Genomic DNA, 21,481 nt, shown 5'->3' on the forward strand with positions numbered 1-21,481 from the left:
ATATTTTAATTCTAAACACCACACCTTATGGTCTTTACCTTGCGGTTTATGTCACGTGTACTATAAGGTGTGGTGTTTAGAATTAAAATATCAAGTTTTTGAAACTTTGCATATACTGTTGCTTTTTGTATTCCAAAAAATTGTCATTTCCTTATTGAATATCTTTCTTAGAATTATCTAATCGTAGATACCTAGCTTTCTGAAGGTCGTAATATTGTTGTTAATTAGTTTTCTCAAATTTGTTTATCATTACTTCGTAATTTTCGTAAGACTGGTTTATAATAAATAAATAACTTTCTGAAGATTAGACTGTTTTCTGTGGTTTATTTCTGATGATATGTTTACGTTGCTGTTGGTTAACGTTCTAAAGGTTTGCATGTTGTTGCTGATTAGCTTTCTTAAGCTTATTATTTGGTTATTCGTTTGGTTTCTGAACATTATTATATCTTATTGTTTAGGTTTCTTAAGGTTATAGATTGTTATTTATTACATTTCTGAATATTGTATATCGTTATTGACTAGATGTCTGAAGATTGTATATTATTATTGGATGGATATCTAAAGATTGTATATTATTATTGGCTAGATGACTGAAGACTGTATATTGTTATTGGCTCGATGTTTGAAGACTGTATATTGTTATTGGCTCGATGTCTGAAGGGGTTTTACAATATTTAATTCCCTCTTATCTTTTGATACTAGAAAATTGTACTTTTGTATAAGACACTATATTCGCTTCTAAATTTATTCGGTAAATTTTCAAACTTTAAACGTTGTAATTACGTATGAAAAGGATATATAATGACAAGCAACTGCTCAAACAACTCATTGGCTTCTTAATATAATGATTCTATGTGTTATTGTCTCATTAAGCTATACACCTAGTTCACACCTATCTGTTGTCCATTTTTTTTAATTAAAATAAAAATTAATTGCACTTCTGAAAACTGTGACAACCTTGTGGTGAAAAATGTTAATTGGGAAAAGTTACCTAATTTTTTTGTTTTAGTTCAATGTTTTAGGAAACATTTTTTTTTTGCTTTCTTCAATGCCATTTTTACATTAAACAGTTTGTTCAAAGAAAAACGATTGAATATGTTTTGGGTAAAATTCGTAAATTTTAGACATCATTTCACTAATTAGAACATTCATTTTTTGTTACGAGGGTAATAATAAGCTCAGAATGGTGAGTTTAGAAAGAAGAAACCTTAGCCAATGGGTCCCTTTTTTAACTTTATGTTTAATACTTTACAATGTCTTAAGGTAAAAATTTCTTTATACTATCTTTGACATCAGAAGTTTTTTTCACTTTTTGGTTTTATTTCAGAATATATAAAAAATAAATATTTACTTAATTACGGTTTTTGATTAATATTCGTGTAGTATTAATCATTTCGTGTGTTGTTAAGCTTCAAAACGAACTTGGTATCAGGTAAAGCCATATCGGGTATCTGCTGAATCAACCGAGGGGAATCGGACCCCTGATTTTAGCGTTGTAAATCCATGGACGTACCGTTGTACTAGCGGGGAATGCTGGTACCACGCAAAAAGTCTTGTCAACAGCAGATATGAGAGATGTGGTGTGGCTCACGTGGTCTATCAAACTATTCTGTGTTTCACTCACAAGTTCTTAGAAACCAATATACAGCCCACCAGTGGCTCAGCGGCATGTCTGCGGACTTACAACGCTAAACCGGCTACCCGTGGAGGTCAGAGCACAGATAGCTCATTGTGTAGCTTTGTGCTTAATTCAAAACAATATCAACTGCGTATGTGGGTCCGGCATGGCGAAGCGTGTTAAGACGTTCGACTCGTAATCCAAGGGTCGCTGGTTTGAATCCCGGTCGCACCAAACATGCTCACCCTCCCAGTCGTGGGGGCGTTATATTGTACGGTCAATCCCACTATTCGTTGGTAAAAGAGTAGCCCAAGAGTTGGCGGTGGGTAGTGATGACTAGCTGCCTTCCCTCTAGTCTTACACTGCTAAATTAGGGACGGCTAGCGCATATAGCTCTCGATGAGCTTTGCGCGAAATTCAAAAACAAAACAAGCAAACAAGAAACCAATATAATTTTCCATGCAATAAATATGAAAATTAGTAATTAAGATTGGATTATTTTAATTTGGTTGAAACTGTTATTTTATGTATTAAGATAAATAATTTAATAAACAAAAACCTTAATCCTTAGAATAAGTACCAACATTAATTTTCAATGAAAATATACTTACACTTCAGTTTACTTAATCAGAAATACAAAGCTGTTTTGTTGAACATGGTTGATGTTACCCTGTCTTGTTCCATTCGTAAAATATAAGATTAAACAGTTGAAAGTTATAAGCAAATATATCATGTGAGACATAAATCACTGAAGCACAGAACAAGCAATATCGGTAGTTGCGAAAAAAATATTTTAATACAACAACACTATGCATCGTTGCATGACAATAAATGTGCTAAAGTAATAGGTATAAGATATCGTTTAGGTTCACTTCTCCACCTTTATTATAACTGACTGCAATAATTTTATTACTGACATAACCAAAACAACAGATCGTGATTTTAAAAGTAATGACAGCAATCCGAGTCATGTTGAGTTTGCAGAATTATTTTAATTTTAAAATGTTTAAATAAAATTATTTTTTAAAATTCTACCGATGACGATGGCATACGTCAGACTGTAGTCTGTTTCTATTGGAAAATAGAAAACAGAGCTCTTTTTATATTCAAAAATCAAAAGAATGTAACAGTTACAGCTTTACAACCTGGCAATGACGTCTGGGATGTTTCAACATAATTTGAAAAAACAAACTCAGTTTAAGAGTTTTCTTAACCAGTCTACTTCAAATCTGCGTGAGACCTTTTAGAGTTCAAAAAGACAAGAGATGTGACATTCGTTGTAAAAAAAAACACTTAGTGGATATAGCAAATATTCAAGTGAGTAAAGTGTGTTGCAAACGCCCGTTTGGTAGTCCAAAATTCTCTCTTGTTTAAGTTATTCCAACCACAGGCAACTTAAATATTTCGTAATACAAATTAGTGAATGCTTAAATTATATTCAAAGTTCCTCTTTTTAGAAGTCTAAAAGTTTAACACTGTATAAAAACATAAATAAAACATATTACCCAAAGTTCTCAATTTTATGATTATTCTTTGTTTATACATTTTTGCAATATACTCATAACACTATGTAACACAGATTTTGTTTCTGAATAGTATGTGTTGTTTCTTAATTGCTTATGTTGTAAAAGTACAGAAAATGGCCATTATTACCTTCAAACTTTGCTTTTGTGACCTGGATAAAGAAATTTAGAAATTAACCTATTTTCTATGTAAAATTGGGTAAATTTTCACATTTTCATTTACATATGGTCTGAATAAAACAATATATGAATCAATATTTACATGCATTTATAATAAAGTTATACAAAAATGAACAAAAATGTTTAGAAGTGAGTAGTTTATTGAGATTTGTGACTGTGATGTAAACCACTTTCATGTACCAGCCGCCAAATATAGTCTCCAATCATGTTTTCGTTATACGCTTCTTGGTAGCGGCGTTCAAAGTCCAATATGTCTTGGTGGAATCGCTCGCCTTCCTTCTTTGAGTATGCTTCCTGTTCTCCTTGAATTTATCAGGACATTCAGGGACATCCTGCAGCCCATTTTGCCGTAGTTTTTCATCAGAGCCTCAACCAGTTCGACATAATTTTCGTCCTTGTGATTGTCCAAGAAGCCCCGAACCACTGCGACAAAGCTGCTCCAAGTTTTTTTTTTCCCTTCCTATTGTGCTTCTTGGGAAATTCCAGGATCTTCTTTATTTCTGGTTTAATGAAATGAAGACACCAACTTTGACTTTTGCCTTAGACAGCTTAGGGAAGAAGTCTCGAAGGTACTTGAAGGCTGTAGACTCCTTATCAAGATCTGTGACAAACTGTTTCATAAAACCAAATTTTATGTGCAATGGTAGGAACAACACCATTTGGAGGCTCACTAGTGGCCTAACACTATGTCTCCCCACAGAGAACGTCATCAGTTGTGGCCGATGCTTTCTGTTGTATTGCGCTGCGGTGTCCCCTGCCAAAGACAAAGATAACAGAGAAACTTGGTAAAGCCTCCCTGGAAAACCATCAGAAATGCCACCATTTTGAAGTCTCCGATGACCTTCCAGCCATACTCATCATACTTAAAGGCTTCTAGCAAAATCTTGACGCTGTTTTATACCTCTTTTAACTTTTAAAACGTCTAAAATTTGTATAATATAAAATCTTACTATACAAACAGGCAAAAAATGTCCGTCTTACCTTCTAGAGTTGTTGTTTTTTGCAGTGCTCGCAGGTATAATGAGGTGCCCAGGGTTTGTCTTGATCCCCAACAAGCATGCCGAAATATACGTTGTAGGCTTCACACATTTTAGCAGATGCTGTCACAGAGTACGTTTTCGCTCTTGTCTTGATACATTGGCCACATTCATAGCAGAATACGTCTGGAGAATTCTTGCAGCTTCTTGATGCCATCTCTGATAAAGTCAGATAGGTCTATGTGTCCACTTAGGCAGCTAGAACTAAACTGAAGTGGTGAGTGGTGAGCCCCTGTATATATATATTACTATGGAAAGTTCTAGAAAATTTTGAAGGTTCTTGAAAATTCTTGTAAATTCGAGAAAATTCTCTATCTACTCAGGACTGAATCCACCTGGAAAGTTCATTACCCAGGTCACAAAAGCAAAGTTTGAAGAGAAAAATAGGTCTCTTCCATTTACATTAGATATAAGCAATTGGGAAATAACACTTCCTTCCCAGGAACAAGAAAAAGTAAAAATTTTGTTGCATAGTGTAATCAATAACAACTTTACAGCAAAAAACTACATTCATTTTTTATTAACAACCTATAGTAAAATAAAAATTAATATCCTGATATTAAACCTAACATTATAGTTTACTTTACCGTTACATTTCAGCCATTTCAGAATATTTTTTGTGTAAATGAGATAAGACTGTAATGTGTAAAACAATAATATACCTCAACCCTATATCCACATGAAAATTAAATGAAATTCAAAAGACTTATTAATGTTTGAAGTGTCTAAGCCGCACAAACATATTTACTTTAAATTAAGTTTAGTTATAGAAATTGTGAAAAACTCTCAACACTTTACTCTTCATAAGTATTTCGTGATTAAAGATACAATCAAACGTACTTTCTCTTGTTTATCCAGGTTTTATGTAAACTTAGCTATATACCAAATTATACAAATCTTATTATACAAATCAAATTTTGTTGCATAGTGTAATCAATAACAACTTTACAGCAAAAACTACATTCATTTTTTATTAACAACCTATAGTAAAATAAAAATTAATATCCCGATATTAAACCTAACATTATAATTTACACAAATAAGATATTTCTTAGTAGCACAATGAAATGTTTGCTAGTTTCTCTACCAGTAATAATTGCGTTCTGAAATGTTTTTTCTATTTCTTCAGGAATGTAATCGTCTGCGAATCCACCAGTGATTATTACTTAAGCGTCAAACTATTGCAACGTTCACTGCAAATGGGACAACCATGACTTAGTTGTTACTGTTTAGGCTGTGCAAGAGAAGGTCCGGGGTTGAGGCATGATGACAGGAACATGATTCTCGCTTCCAACTGTGGTCACGATTTCCCCGTTACTCGGCTGTAAGAGTCCTGTAGTGGCAGATATTGCTGGCTATATTCCCTCAGGTCAGTAGAGCAAATTAGATACGTCTATACTTGAACAATAAAGGTGCCCTTGACCTGGCTAATTAGTAAAGTGTCATTCTGGTTAACACTTTCAATTTATATCTAGTTTTAATCTTTAATAAATTACACAATTGTATTGTTTTAAGTACTGTTGAAGTTTGATTTAATTTGCTTTCATTTATCTGTTTCTTCATTTCTAGTTTTATTTTGTAAACTGATGCTTTATTTTGTTTATTTTATAAGATTAGTTGTGTTATTTGTATTTTAATTTAATGTTTAGCGTAGGCAGTGGTAGGCATTTGATGTTCTTTTTTGTTTAAATGTTGTTATATTTATAATGTCAATGCGTTTTGTTGGTTGTACGCTGATTTGTAAATTACTGTATTTTGATTTTTATGTCAGAACCAGAGAAATGCAGGTACAAAATTCTCTTAATGTGCTATACGAAAAGGTATTTTTGATCAAATTATATGTAGAGAAAAAAAGTATCGCTAATAAGGCAAGATTCAAATTATTGACGACTGTTTAGAAATATCAGAAAAATCTAATTAATTTAAAATTTTGTAATTGCAGGCTACACCAAGCATTTTCCCATTTACATTAGTAATAAATACTTTATGATTTTATTAGTCAAATATTTATAAATTGCTTTAAGAGCAAAGATACACATATATATGAAATATTACAATTTTATACTAATGTAAAAGGGAGATGAAGTTTGTTTACTTCAGATGACTTTTTAAAGACGAAACATCAAACCGAAATCGAAAATGTTTCCCAAACGTAAATCGCATTTTAAAGTGTGTGATATAATTTGACTTAACAGCTGTGCTACATAAACGCATAATCACCAGATTTGTGGGGAGAAACCTCACTACCCATGTATTCAGAAAAAAGCTCGGTTTGGCCAGGTGGTTAAGGCATTCGATTCGTAATCTTAGAGTTGTGAGTTTGAATCCCCGTCATACCAAACATGCTCGTCCTTTCAGTCGTGGAGGCGTTATAATGTGACGGTCAATCCCACTATTCGTTGGTAAAAGAGTAGCCGAAGAGTTGGCGGTGGGTGGTGATGACTAGCTGCCTTCCATCTAGTCTTACACTGCTAAATTAGGGACGGCTAGCACAGATAGCTCTCGTGAAGGTTTGCGCGAAGTTCAAACCAAACTAATCATTCAGAAATATGTCAAAATCAAAATTGTTTAACCTTTGAGAAAAAGAGCGAATGATGGAATACAGTAAAAAAGACAACGTAGTGAATCTAAATGTTTATTTATACTATGCGATGCTCTGATTTAATTCGAATAATCTATTATGTATTTTATTTTGTTTTCTTATAGACTTTTTTGGATTTGATTTTCATGGTTTTGAAAACAAACCTTATTTACATTTTGTAATACAAAACGAGCATTCATGATTTAAATTCAGTTTTGTACACATCTAAATGTTTAACATACCTAACACTCTTGTTTGGTTGTAAGTTTGAATTGGAAATTGAACAGTTTTATGTGTATTCAAATCCTATTAAGTCAAGCAAACAATCTAAAAGCAATATGGTTATTGATGAACAAAAGTTTCAATAGGACAAAAACTAGTTTTGAAAAGAGTGTTTACACATACATGTGGAATACTGCGTAATAAACTTCATAACAGAAACAGTATAACAGAATTTGCTTTATCGACGTAAGCACATCTACTCTACCTTTAGTTTACCGTTATATTTCAGCCATTTTAGAATATTTTTTGTGTAAATGAGATAAGACTGTAATGTGTAAAACAATAATATACCTCAACCCTATATCCCCATGAAAATTAAATGAAATTCAAAAGATTTATTAATGTTTGAAGTGTCTAAGCCGCAGAAACATATTTACTCGAAATTAAGTTTAGTTAGAGAAATTGTGAAAAACTCTCAACACTTTACTCTTGATAAGTATTTCGTGATTAAAGATACAATCAAACGTACTTTCTCTTGTTTATTCAGGTTTTATGTAAACTTAGCTATATACCAAATTATACAAATCTTAACTTGTCTAGTTTTAGTTATACCTTAATAAACGTGAGATATTATTTTCCATGGACGCTTTTTCAACCTGACATCTAGTTTTAAGATTCGGAAACATTTACCTGTAAATCTAGAGGTTCATTACTGTAGAATAAATCGTTTATATCAATCATTGGTTCTGGGAGTTGGAATGCTGAATGTTTTTTAATATCTCATTTTCGAGATGTTTTCAATTTGTAAATCTTAATCAAAATGAACCAACATTCAAGTGATGGCAACTTATTATACTAAGCTACTAATATCGTAAACCCACAAGTGAATCCAGAATGAAAAGTTAAGTTACGTTGTTCAGATCATAATTTGTTTTTAATTCAAGATGCTTGAACACGTAATCTATGTAATGAATATCCAGTACCTTGTATCAGACTAAAGATGTCTTTAATATCTAAGTATAACATAAGGAATGACTACTTCAAGATCAAATATTAAGTTACATTGTTTAGATCATGATTTGTTTTTAATTCAAGATACTTGAATATTTAATCTCTATGTAATAAATATTCAGTACCTTGTACCATACTAGAGTTGTCTTTAATATCTAAGTATATCAAATGTGAAGTTACATTGTTCATATCATAATTTGTCTTTGATTTAAGATACTTGAATACTTAGTCTCTATGTAATGAATATCCAGTAACTAATATCATGTTACAGTTGTCTTTAATATCTAAGTGTAGTATAAGGAATGTCTACCTCAAAATTAAATGCAGCCTTCAGTTGTTCAGAAGAGGTTCGAGTTGGCCTATGCTAATATTTGATTTTTAGATTAATATTCAAGTTTAGTAATTCTAATAACTTATGAGTGGAAATTAAGAATAATGTATAACAGTATGTAACTACATTATATTTATAATATCCAAGCCGACGAAGCCTTTCGTTAATACTGGGAATTACCAAACAGACTTGGATACAGCAGACACAATAATGGTTGAAAGGCTGTTTATAATATTGTATTACGTAAACAACAACCTATATAACATGAACTAGAATAATTTGTGAGAAGTAATTTTATTAGTAAATATGGGTTATTTACAACTCAAAATTAGAGTAAGTATTTCCAATCCAATATTATTTATTTATTTTAACGCTGATTATTTTTATTATATACTTTTATTCGAGTTTAGTTAGGATATCAGTATTGCAGTATTATAAATTAACAATAAAGTCTGTTAACGTATACCAAACTTCATGTGATTTAAAAATATATTATGGATTAAAATTATCGTAAGAATGTACAATTTGCAAATATGAAATTTAAGGTTCAACTTTGTGAAATATATTCCTAGTATCATTTAAGGGTTAAAGACGGTATTAATCTGGCATAAGAAATTGACGTATGCAGCATTTTATTTCTTTTGGGTAGGATTAAGGTTCAGTATATCTTAAGCCAATAATGATATAGATCTAAACATGTGAGTTTAAGAATTAAATGTATGGTGGATGTTCCTTGTACCACATTAGTGAAGAATAAAGGTTAACGCATGTTGAATTTTATTTAATTTGCTTGGTAGACTAGAACCTCAACTTAACCCAAATTATTAAAAATTTTTGTTTTAACAATCTCTGTAAACATTAATCTTTAGAGTAGAAATTAATTTTGCGATTTGGATGTTTTGCAAATTGATATTCTGGTATGTCATCACGGAACGTGCTTAATTTTAATTCATGTGGATGTTGATTAGCAGTTCAAGTAACCAGAATTAATAAAATAAATTATGAAGTTGTAAAGATTCGGTATTCTATTTCTATGTCTGATTAAATAACCATAAATAAATCTTGTAGAACCTTCTTCTTAAACTTAAATGTAAACAAAATATGTTTAATCTCAGTTCCTTAAATATAAAAAATTGCATTTTCGGATAGAGATGACATATTACTTTCATAGGTCATTTAAAACCGCTGATGGATGCTAAGGAATTTAGATGGCAGTATGTCGCGTAGGAGTGTGGAGCATGATCTCAGGTTCTCGAGTTAATAATGTACAAGACGTAGGGGCTGTAAGTAGGGCTGTTAATCTTGAGTTAACATCTGTAGTGAGCAACGACTACAGAAATATCGAGTCTTTTATTTAGCGACCGCCTGTCTGCGCTGTTGCATTTCACGAGGTAAGCACTGTGTTATACAACGAGTTACTGCATGTGACAGGTTTAGCGCGAGGAAAGAAACAATAAACTACTACTCGTGGTGGTAAAGCCAGGAAGGTTTGTAAAAAGGATGTATTGACCTCACGATACTCATTTTATCAAAGCGTTTGAAAAAAATAAAAGCAAACACTATTTTCACATTAGATCAGATTGCGTGACTTTCCAGTTAATTGTATGTACGTCACTGTCTGAAACTGGAAACGAAGAAAAATGAAACAACTGGTATATGAGAAATGATAATCGTTCTGATGTAATGCGTGAGATAACAGATACAAACATCGTTAGTAAAATTATAAAAACATATGCAAAGAGATAACTTTTCTCAGAATTTGTGTTATCAAAGTTACTTCTTCAAAGCAACGTATAAGAACTTTTATCACTACATTCTGATAACTAAGAGTACGCTGTTTTTATTTTGTGTGTGTGTGTGTGTGTTTTGACATAATCCACATCCAATGTATGAGTCTAAAATATGTTTCCATTGATGGAGAACATAAGGTGTTAAGCTAGGTGAGCAAATAAAATTAACTTTGTTTAAGTAAAACAGCATCCAGAAACATAACTTAATTACTTTTCATTCAAGAACTTTTTACTTCCTACAGAAAATTTTAGAAAGTTTTGATGTGTGTGAAATTTCTCTGACTCTTTTAACCCTTCGTTCGGCTTGTTTAAATCTGCCTATTATCCCATGCACAAGTTTCGAGAATTTTTGCGGAGGGCTATTCAGTGTAGTATTAGCAACGTTACAAATAAATCTGTTTAAGTAACACTTGAACATATCTATACAATAAGAAACATAAATTTATTCTTGTGGAATGTTTTTATCCCTGATCAGATAGTGGCCAAGAAAATGAGGTTCTACAAACGTGTACATTATAAATATATATACATTCCAAAGTACCAATTAAAACTAACTGAGGTATGTTACAAGTAGGTTTTTTTAAACCGTCGGGGAAACTACGGTAATGCAGAGTTTAATAAACGTGCAAAACCTTTTGTTAGAAACACTTAAAAGCAACGATATTACTAGGATTGAAAATGAAAAAAAAAAAAAAGAAAATTGAAAGATTTATGGTAGAATATCCATTCTACATCAGATTCCAGTTTAAAATAAAAAGAACAACACAAAATCCTGGTTACGATATATTTGTTGCACGAAAAAAAAAACGAAATAAAAATATAAAGGCAGTCTACGTAGTTTTATAAAAAAACATAAAGGCAGCCTATGTAGTTTTATAAATACAACACAGAATAAGACTACTATTAGTTGATATACTAATGTAATATTTTTTTTCCAATGTAAGAGATGAGTAGCAGGAGTTAAATAGAAGATCAGTTGAACATTTTCTTTAAAACTTAAATATCGAAACCAAACTCACTGTTAAATTGTTTTCTGTTGTTAAATAGTTAGTTTACAATAAAATGTTTACAAACACTAGTAATATCTTCTTTAAACAAAAGAAGAATTGAAAAAAAATCATATTTGTATTTATTTTGGACATATGAAGTTAGATAAATGGAAAACAAAATTAATTTTATAATCTATAAATAGTACTGTATAAGATAACGTGGTGTAACAGGTGTAGCACTACCATGAAACCTGTTCCATACATTTTACTGAGACTATATGGAAAAACAAAAAAACTCAAAGCAATGAAAAATATTTAACAAACAGTGTTTGTGTTTTCTAACAGCAAAGTTACTTCGGGCTATATGCTGAGTCCACCGAGCGTTGTAAATCCATAGACTTGCCGCTGTATCAGTGGGGGAATTTAACAAACACACAAAGTAAGCAGTTAACTTAAAATACAATAGTTTTTAACTTTTTGTTTGTTTCTTTAAATAGGTTGTTAAAAAAATAATTTAGTTCTTCTATATCTTCTCGGATGGGTCAGCGGTAAGATTAAGGACTTACAACGGTAAAACTTCTACAAGTTGTTTTAAACAAGAATTCTATTACTAAAACAAATGTACGGACGTAGTTATTGACGTTTCAAAATATATAGTTACTTCCTGTTTCCCGTACATGTTTTCTTGAATTTTGTAATTAATTACAAAGTCACAACAGCATTCACTTCATATTCTGACATAAAGATGTAGTTTCTTTCCCCTTAAAAGAAACGAAAACAAAAACTTTGTTCATTAGCTCTCAATATCGATGCATATTTTGATACCCTCCCTTGTGGCATAGCGGTATGTCTGTGGACCTATAATTCTATAAATCAATACTCATAATGGGCAAAGCACAGATAATCTTTCATGTAGCCTTATACTTAACTACAAACAAGGAAGATGGATATACAGTATTTTGAAAATTGTTTTGCGTATTAGCGCCAACTCATGGAAGTTAAGTAAGTTATAATTTACCGATGTTTTACTGCCTCTAAGTGGTTCAACAGTAATCTTCAGAATTATAACGCTGATACCTGCAGTGACAAACTATAGATAACCCATTGCTTAACAACAAACACAGATGTTTCAATAACATAAAAAAAAACTATTTGTTTTTATGACCGATCAAAAACGTAGGTTTAATATATTCTGTGAACAACTTACTTAGTGTTCACCGATCAAAAACTTAGTTTAGAAAAGTTTGGTTTGTTTTAAATTTTGCTCAAACCTACAAGAGGGCTATCTGCGCTATCCACCCTCATATAGCAGTGTAAGACTAGAGGGAAGACAGTTAGTCACCACCAACTCTTGGGGTACTATTTTACCAACGAATAGTGGGATTAACTGTTGCCCCACGGCTGAAAGGGCGAGCATGTTTGGTGTAACGGGGATTCGAACCCGCGACCCTCAGATTATGAGTCGAGTGCCTTAACCACCTGGCCATGCCGGGCAATTTAGTATATTCTGTGAACAACCTGACGTTGACCAAAGAAGGTCAAAACGTTGTTCGCTCCTGTACTAGTGCTTTCTCTACACATACCAGCCATTTTTAAATATATTATGTTTACTTAGTGTTCACCGATCAAAAAACGTATTTTAGTATATTCTGTGAGCAATTTACTTAATGTTGAGTGATCATAAACGTAGTTTAGTACAGTTTGTTTTGTTTTAAATTTCACATAGTGTTACACGAGGGCTATGTGCGCTAGCTGTCCCTAATTTAGCAGTGTAAGACTAGAGGTATGGCAGCTAGCCATCATCTCCAACCGCCAACTTTTGGGTTGCTATTTTACCATTTAATAGTGCGACTGATAGTTACATTATAAAGGGTGAGCTTGTTTGATGTGACAATGATTCAAACACGCGATCTTCGCATTACGAGTCGAGTGCCTTAACTACCTGGCCATTCCGGGCAGTTTAGTATATTCTATGAACAATTTACTTAGTGTTAACCGATCAAAAACGTAGTTTCAGTCTACTCAACAATTTACTTAGTGTTAACCGATCAAAAACGTAGTTTTAGTCTATTCAACAATTTACTTAGTGTTAACCGATCAAAAACATAGTTTAGTATATTCTGTAAATAATTTACTTAGTATTTCAAGAAAAAAAATGTTTTTCGTATTTTTCATTTATTAAATTTCCTTCAGCGGTTATGACAAAATCTCACTTTCATTGTTATCATGACATATTGAAGTGTGAAATAATAACAATGTTTTTATTAAATCTTCTTTTTTCTTTATATTTCATAGAGAGCAGGTAAGTGCACTATCGCGGTTAATAAATACTCTGATTTCTTCAAAGTAGGTAAACACGATTTTGTAATGAGCGTCAGAATGAGTGCATGGTACGAACTCATACTGAAACGTCAGTTCCTTGTCAAACCGACACCACGCGACGTTTTGACCCCGGGACATCACGAAGACTTCCACAGCGGGTAAAAAAAAATTACCTTACAACAGATAAACTTGAAGCCACTAAACAATTAGCCGCTCATTCTAATCGGTGAATTAAATCCAGGATTAACTTCTTTCTTTCTTTTCCTTTTTAACCTGTACTCATAAGATTTGTTATAATTTTCAATACTTTAAAGTCAAATATTTCATACACTTTTGGCTGGGGAATTACACTCTTGCAGAGTGCCTTTTCTTTGATTAAAACTAGAGTAATAGCCGCTTATACACTGCACATATATCCTTTATTATTCTACTAACCCCATGAGCATACGGGGCTGCTCTCTCACCGCTCCTCCTGTTACGTTCTGTGGGTTGTTTGTAAAGACATGACCCCGAGCGAGAAAATCGAATTATTATCTGAGTGTGCTCTTGATCACGAAACGCCGGTAGCTGACACTACCGTTCGGGAGATCAAAGCGGACTACAATAATTGGTAGCTAATGGTTGGATGATTATACCAAGGCACACAGTGTGTGGAATCGTAACGCCATTTTGTGAAACTGTTCCATTGTGTTTTGGCATACATCCGATCGACGATCATGAGGTTGTCAACAGACGTTTTCCAACAAAAGGTTACATAGCCCGTAAAGGAGGGCTGGCAAGGTCTGTGGCCAAAAAACAATACCGGGTATGTGTGTGTTTACGTTTAGCGAAGTCTCATCGGGCTATCTGCGGAGTCCATCGAAAGGAATCGAACCCCTGATAAATACCGGAGTTAGTTTCAGATGACGTTTCATTGAAATACAAAGAGAAAATGAAGGCTTCTTCCCCACCAGTTCAAGGGTCAGTGGGTATCCAAATGTTTACATTTTCTTGGAGAAGATACTGTGTGATATACAAGAAAAACAACAAAAGTTTTGTATCTGCAAATATATTGATTATAAAAATAATTTTAGAAAGTATTATCACATTAACATTCATAGGATTTTGTGTGAGTTACGATTCTATTTGTACATTTTGACTTTACATTTTGTAGAAATATTTAAAAAAAAAATTATGTATCGTTGAAACAGGTAAAGACATCGAAATTTCTTCACCGATACCATATTATCAAATCTACAGTTTTGAGTACTTGAACTTCTTTCATTTTAAACCAGAAACACGTAAGCATATAGAACTTTACGTAATTACAATATCTAAGCAATACAAATTGATGGGGAGTTCAAATAGAATACTACAAAAATTCTAATTCTAATATTAACCTTTGATCTTTGACCTTATTAGCCTTCCTGCGTATTTAACGATACGAGAACATTTCAATATTATCATCTTCATTAACAAGATGGTACGCTTTACTGCATTAATTTTAAGCAGGATGGCGTGGTATCACCCAGAACCACGAAGACATGTTCCAAGTGCATTTACCTCTGACAGGTATATATATAAACTTCCAACTGACAAAAACACTTTTTCTTGTCGAGTTTATTAGAAATAACAAAGACATTTCCTGTGCTTAATGTCTGTTGCGAATTCCTGAATGAAAGACTCGCCAGGAGCACTTAATCCGATATCAGCTATAGTATAAAAATAGTAAATAGTAACTGTACACGAAACTTACATCTGATTACTTCTGGTTAAAGTAAAGTTACATTTGTTATAATTAGGGAACAAGTATGTTCTTAATCCAAGATATGTCTAAATGGGGTAATATTTCTTTGTGATTGTCTTGTGTACTAAAAATAAACGTATAATAATCAACTTGTAACTCAGTGCATAAACTGGATGTAGTAATAACAGCAAAAAAAACCAAAAAACACGTTCTTGTTAGCTGTCAGTGCATTTAAAGTGTTGCCATGTGAATAAATGAGTTATTTTAAATATTAATTAGCAGGGTTAGATACATTTTTGACGTTATTTATTTTACTTTTCTTTTGAGTTAAGGAAATATTAAAAAAAAAACTGGTTTCAATACACTTAGAATAATTGTGTTTTCAAGAGGTATTTCGTTCCCATCAATAACAAAGAAATATTTCAGACGTTCAAACATGATCTCTAACGAATTATGTTCCTTTGTGGCATGATATTTCTACAGAAAGTTGGAATGCCAATGTTATTTGTGTTTTATATTTGAAGTGTAATAAGTTTACGTGTAAGTCATATTCATTCACTCCTCGTCCTGTTTCCCACGTACTTATGTACAATTAAAAATAATATTATATATGTAGGCTTAGGAGCAGCTATGTTGAAATTGAAGACAGGATTTATTTAAAAAACAAACAAACAGATTTTATTATTAACTGCTAAGAGAAAATATATATTATAAAGTTTAATGTGAGCGTTTAAAGCTATTCTGAAATGTCCGTAATTAAAGATTTTTTGGTACTGTTACGTGTTTAACATTAATTACAAAAGTTTGTTTTCCACCTAATGGATCAATTACAAAGTTCAATGTCTTATTGTCATACTCAACGTAGTTAAATCATGAATTTAAAATGCAGTTACAATAGCTTTAACAAGTTCAAATGAATCCATCAGTACTTCAAAACAAATGTTTACTTACTGTCAAATTTATTATGATTAATAATTTCATAAAATACACCATGCGTGTAAGGTATATAAACACCGTGCACTAACTAGGAAACATTTAGAGTTGCTTGGATAACTAATTATGGTTAAAATATATTCCACACATTTAACTTTTATCGTCTTCTGTATGATGACCGGTGACGAATTATATTTGTCAGAGACGTTATTACATTTCATACTTGTCTTATTTGGTAATCTAATATATTTATAAAATTTAATTATAACGTAATAATATCACTATTAACATGTCAATAACAAACACGTTTGCAAACTAATTTATATTTACATTTAAAATCAAGTCTGCGAGTCGATTATAGAGGTGTCACAGTTTTCTAAAATCAAGTTAGAATACAAGAAAAAATGTACTACGATAAAGGTCCGATAAATAGCAACAAAATCAAATAATATACTGCCAGAAAAACTCGTCTCTCATTTCGCACTAAATAATAGAAGTACCTTATAGAAGAAAGCTTCCTTATCTTTTCCTCAGTTACTTCGATTGACAGAACATGCGAAAACCGAGAAGAGCACGGCTTTATAGAACTTAGAAACCAAATCTTGTATTGCACACTATATTCGAATACCACCTTGTTTTGTGAGGGATTTTGGGATACGGATTGCATTGTTTCATAGCCCAGAAACCACTGCAAATTTGATCACGTTATTGAGTAATTCCTATTTCAAATATCGCCGAAAACTTAAGCCTTCATTAATAATTAAAAAAATAGTGAGTACTGGAAATATTTGTAGATTAAATTGGATTATTGTTGATAAGATTCAAGCTTTAACCTCTTAACATTTACGTTACGCTTTGTTGCTGTTGTGCCGCTAGATTTTAGTTCTTTGGTTCATTTTCGTATTCTTATACGTTAATATTCTTTTTATTGAGTGCAATAACTTAGAAAAATAAGGTTTTTCAAATGTATCAGGTTATCCCATAATTAATGTCGTTTTTTGGGATAGTATAAATTAAATGCATATTTCTTGGCTAAATGAAGTTATTCTCAAAGTCATAAAAGTTACATGGGATAATATGAGAGCATTAAATGTGAGCCAGTTTGTTTCTTTACTAGTTTTTGTTTTTATTTATTTTAGATGCCCCAATGGAGGTGTCGGAGGAGCACAAAAGGCATATAATGTTTTACGAGTTCAGAAAAGGGAAAAGTGTTACCAAAGCATTCAAGAGGTGTATGGCAATGCAATTCTGAATGTTAGAAAGTGTTACGATGGTTCAATAAGTATAGGACTGGTGACTGACATTCTGAATGTGAGGAAGTGTTAAGATGGTTCAATAAGTTTAGGACTGGTGACTGACATTCTGAATGTGAAGAAATGTTAAGATGGTTCAATAAGTTTAGAACTGGTGACTGCAGTTTGACAGATGCAGTTCGCACTGGGCACCCTGTTGAGTTTAATAATGATCTGTTTCTGGCAACACTTGAGGATAATTAGCACAGAAACTAAATTTATCTCCTTCCACTGTCTATCGACATTTGCAACAGCTTAGTAGAGTTTCAAAGTTGGTAAAATGGGTATCACATGAATTGTCACCTTATAATCGGAGAGAATGAGCAGGCATTTATATATCTCTTCACTCTCTTGAACTTTAACCTTAATTTTTCAACCGCCTTATGACTGGAAGTGAGAAATGGGTACTCCATCAAGATTTTAAGTACCGTCGACAGTGGATTAGCGCAGGAGAACCGGCTACACCACAGACAAAAGCAAACCTGCACCTACGAAGGTTTTGCTTACTATTTGGTGGGAAAAAGGTGGTGTAATATACTTTGAGTAGTTACAACCAAACCACAAAATCACTGCTGACAGATATTGTCAGCAACTAGAACAACTGAACACTGTACTAAAAGAAAAAAAGACCTGCTATGGTGAATCTGACAATGCGTGTCCTCACACAGCTAGGATCACTTCAAGAAAAACTTCCTCATCCCCTTATTCTCCTGATCTTGCTCCTTCAAATTATTATCTTTTCAGAAGCTTGCAACATTATCTCAATGAAAAACAATTTATTTCTCTGTATGAGTTAAAAGATAGCCTTTGTACCTTTTTTGTCTCAAAACCACCTGGTATTTATAATCGCGGTATTAAAAAATATTTTGAGACGTTAGCAGATTGTTAGTGAAAGTGATGGAAAATATATAATTGATTAAAGTTGTTATTTGAGTTCTTTTAAATCTCAGTGTTACAAAATACATTATTTATGGGATGATTTGATAATATGTTTTTATGATTTTGTGACTATCGGTAAAGGGACTTTTCAAATGTTACATTTCTAATAAACTGGCAAACAATTAACGTTTCTCTTACCTGGTAATATTTCTAGCATATACCTAAGTACATCCTAACGTCTAAATAACCGTAAAAAGTTATTATGTAAGTAGAGGTGCAACAACCGCTTTGTTAAGTTTTTCAGACGTCTGTAATATGATATGATGATTCCTGAAGTTTCGAGAATTTGAGTTTGGTTTGTTTGGAAGTTCGAGCAAAGCTACACGAAGAATACCTGCGCTAGCCGTCGCCCATTTAGCAGTGAAGAGCTAGAAGGTAGGCAGTTAGTTATCATCCACCGCCATCTCTTGAGCTACTCATTTACCAACGAATAGTGGGATTGACCGTATCATCACAACGTCGCCACGGCTGAAACAGCAAGTATGTCTAGTAGGACACACAAATTGCGAGCCGCGCGCTCTAACCACCTGGCTTTGTCAGGCCCAGCCATAATTTGATTAACCATCAACCATAATATAAAAACAAAGCATAATACTACAGTACAGGAACGTACAATATGACTTGCATCCTTTCGATTAAAAATTAAAGTTTCAAAATTATAAAAAGTCTCTTAGTTAACCCGGACTAAAAGTCGAACTAGATTAAGGTAGGATTAAGAACTTTGTTTGCCTGGTTAGCCTACAGGAATAACAACGTGATTTTTAATTAATAAGCTGAGTAATTTCTTTCGGCGAATCAGATAATGAGTTGATAATTTCATATATATATCTTTTAACTTTACAATAGGCTACAACTTAGTTGATAAAGGAGTTTATCTTTTATTTGTGTCGTAACTTAGCATCTTAACATGTTCCTATAAACAGTAAATAGACTACTTTTACATAGTTTAACGTCCCGCGATGGTACAGCGGTAAATATAGGGATTTATAAGGCTACAATCAGCGGTTCGATAATAGATAGCCCAATGTGGCATTGCAATAAGAAAATGAAACGCATAGTTTGAAACATCATAATCGATTTCGAAAAAACAACAACATTTTTTTGCGACATAGGTTTGTCGTTTCAGTGAAAAAAGAATAAATAAAGCAAACAAAAATATCTCTTATTACCCAACAAACATTAAAATAAAATAAAAAGGATAACGTAAAGTTTCGTCAAGTAAAATATCGAAAAGTTAACTTCGAACTACTAAGATTTCATTTAGGGTTCTGTGATATGTATATTACAATATTTCTTTATGAAGGGCATAAAGTGAACTTCATTAGGTATTATGTGGCCACAACGAAACAGTGTCGCAGTTCGTGCACTCAGTCTGTAGCATTGAGATCAGCTGTGAAATTATTCATAGGTATCTTCGGGCTGTCGGTACCAAAGTTACCAAAACAAGACGATTCAACTTCAAATAGAAAAAGTGATTTATTTTAGCGCACAACACAATATTCACATGATTAGACGGATCGAGCATAGCTTATGCCCACATATTCTCTTGTCATATCCACGTAAGATCAACGCCTTACATGTTATTAAGTACTATATACCCATAAAATTCATACAAAACATTGTAACTGTACATAAATCAAGATTCAACAAAACTTCTATCATGTAAAAATACGTTTTTAAATAGATATATTTTTATTAACTAAATAAAAAATGTGTTTTCTTAGCCTGCATATAATTCACATAAACCTCAAACAAATTCGCAACCTCAAACAATGTAATTAGTAAGATAATAATTGCAAATCTCCCTAAATATATACATATTAACTTTTAGTTTATTAATGTACTTAATAACTCTCCTCAAGTTCAAAGTTAACCGTCAATCTTACTTAATACATTTGGTTACTACTCCTTTCGCGGGTTCAAATCGCCGTCGCGCCAAACATGCTCGCCCTTTCAGCCGTGGAGGAGTTATAATGTTACGTTCAATCCCACAATTCGTTGGTAAAAGAGTAGCCCAAGAGTTGGCGATGGGTGGTGATGACTAGCTGCCTTCCCTCTAGTCTTACACTGTTAAATTAGGGACAACTAGCGCAGATAGCCCTCGAGTAGCTTTGCGCGAAATTTAAAACAAACAAACAAACATACTACTTCTTTACAATCACTGACGTTACAACAGTTACATCGAAAGTTGTAGATGACGCAATATCAGTTAATATAATACACTTTTGTATTTCTTGTTTCAACTGTAACTTTGAAAAAAAAGAAGCTAGAACAACTTAATTCAATCAGCGCAAATACTGGAAATACGTTTACACTAAACTACATTCATGTTTGTTTAATTTATGAAAAAACCCGAACCTTTTAGTCTTGGATGAGTTATTTTAGGATGGATATTGACTTTGCACCTTTGAATACCAAACTGCATGATATAAGTCGTGAGCACTGATGAACACCTCACCAACAGGTGCATTCCCACCTCACTCCTCCAAAAAGAAAGAAAGAAAGATATGGAAAAAGAAAGAGAAAAAAATCGTTACAAAGTTTGTTAAATGTAGATTACAATCGTTTTATATTCAAACCCACCAAAACAATGATAGTAATTAAATATATGTTCTTACCTACGATTCTGAGTTTTACAGCATGAAACATAATAACTTACAATCACAATATACTTTTTGCTTGAAGGATGCGCCAAAGAATATATGACATTTATTTCTTATTCCACGCAAACTAATATGTTTAATTGACAAAATTCTCATATGTGCATAAAATAGTTCTTTCAAAGTGGTTAGATATAACTTGCTGAAATCTGACATGCATGTATGTACTAATTTTTTCACTGAAAATTATGGGTGTTTATATATAACTGCATATGTTTAGTGCACACGACGTCTAGTAATAGGATGTGGAATTATTCTCAAGGTCACAGCATAGACGGATTAGTGTAAATTTACTCGGATTGTGTCAGAATGGGTCTCTACATACAC

The 21,481-nt window shown here is 32.6% G+C and overlaps 1 long non-coding RNA gene across 2 annotated transcripts; it reads left to right on the plus strand.

Moving 5' to 3' along the window:
- The first annotated feature begins 5,493 nt into the window (after positions 1–5,493).
- On the plus strand, positions 5,494–18,713 carry LOC143254581 (uncharacterized). 2 transcript variants are annotated; one of them, XR_013030267.1, is made up of 3 exons: positions 5,494–5,727; positions 13,633–13,762; positions 17,403–18,713. It is a non-coding gene; the product is annotated as an uncharacterized LOC143254581 (long non-coding RNA). The 2 variants fall into 2 exon arrangements; XR_013030268.1 differs by lacking the exon at positions 13,633–13,762.
- Positions 18,714–21,481: the final 2,768 nt, after the last annotated feature.

This window comes from Tachypleus tridentatus, chromosome 6, assembly GCF_004210375.1.
Source record: "Tachypleus tridentatus isolate NWPU-2018 chromosome 6, ASM421037v1, whole genome shotgun sequence".
NCBI classification, from domain to species: Eukaryota; Metazoa; Arthropoda; class Merostomata; order Xiphosura; family Limulidae; genus Tachypleus; species Tachypleus tridentatus.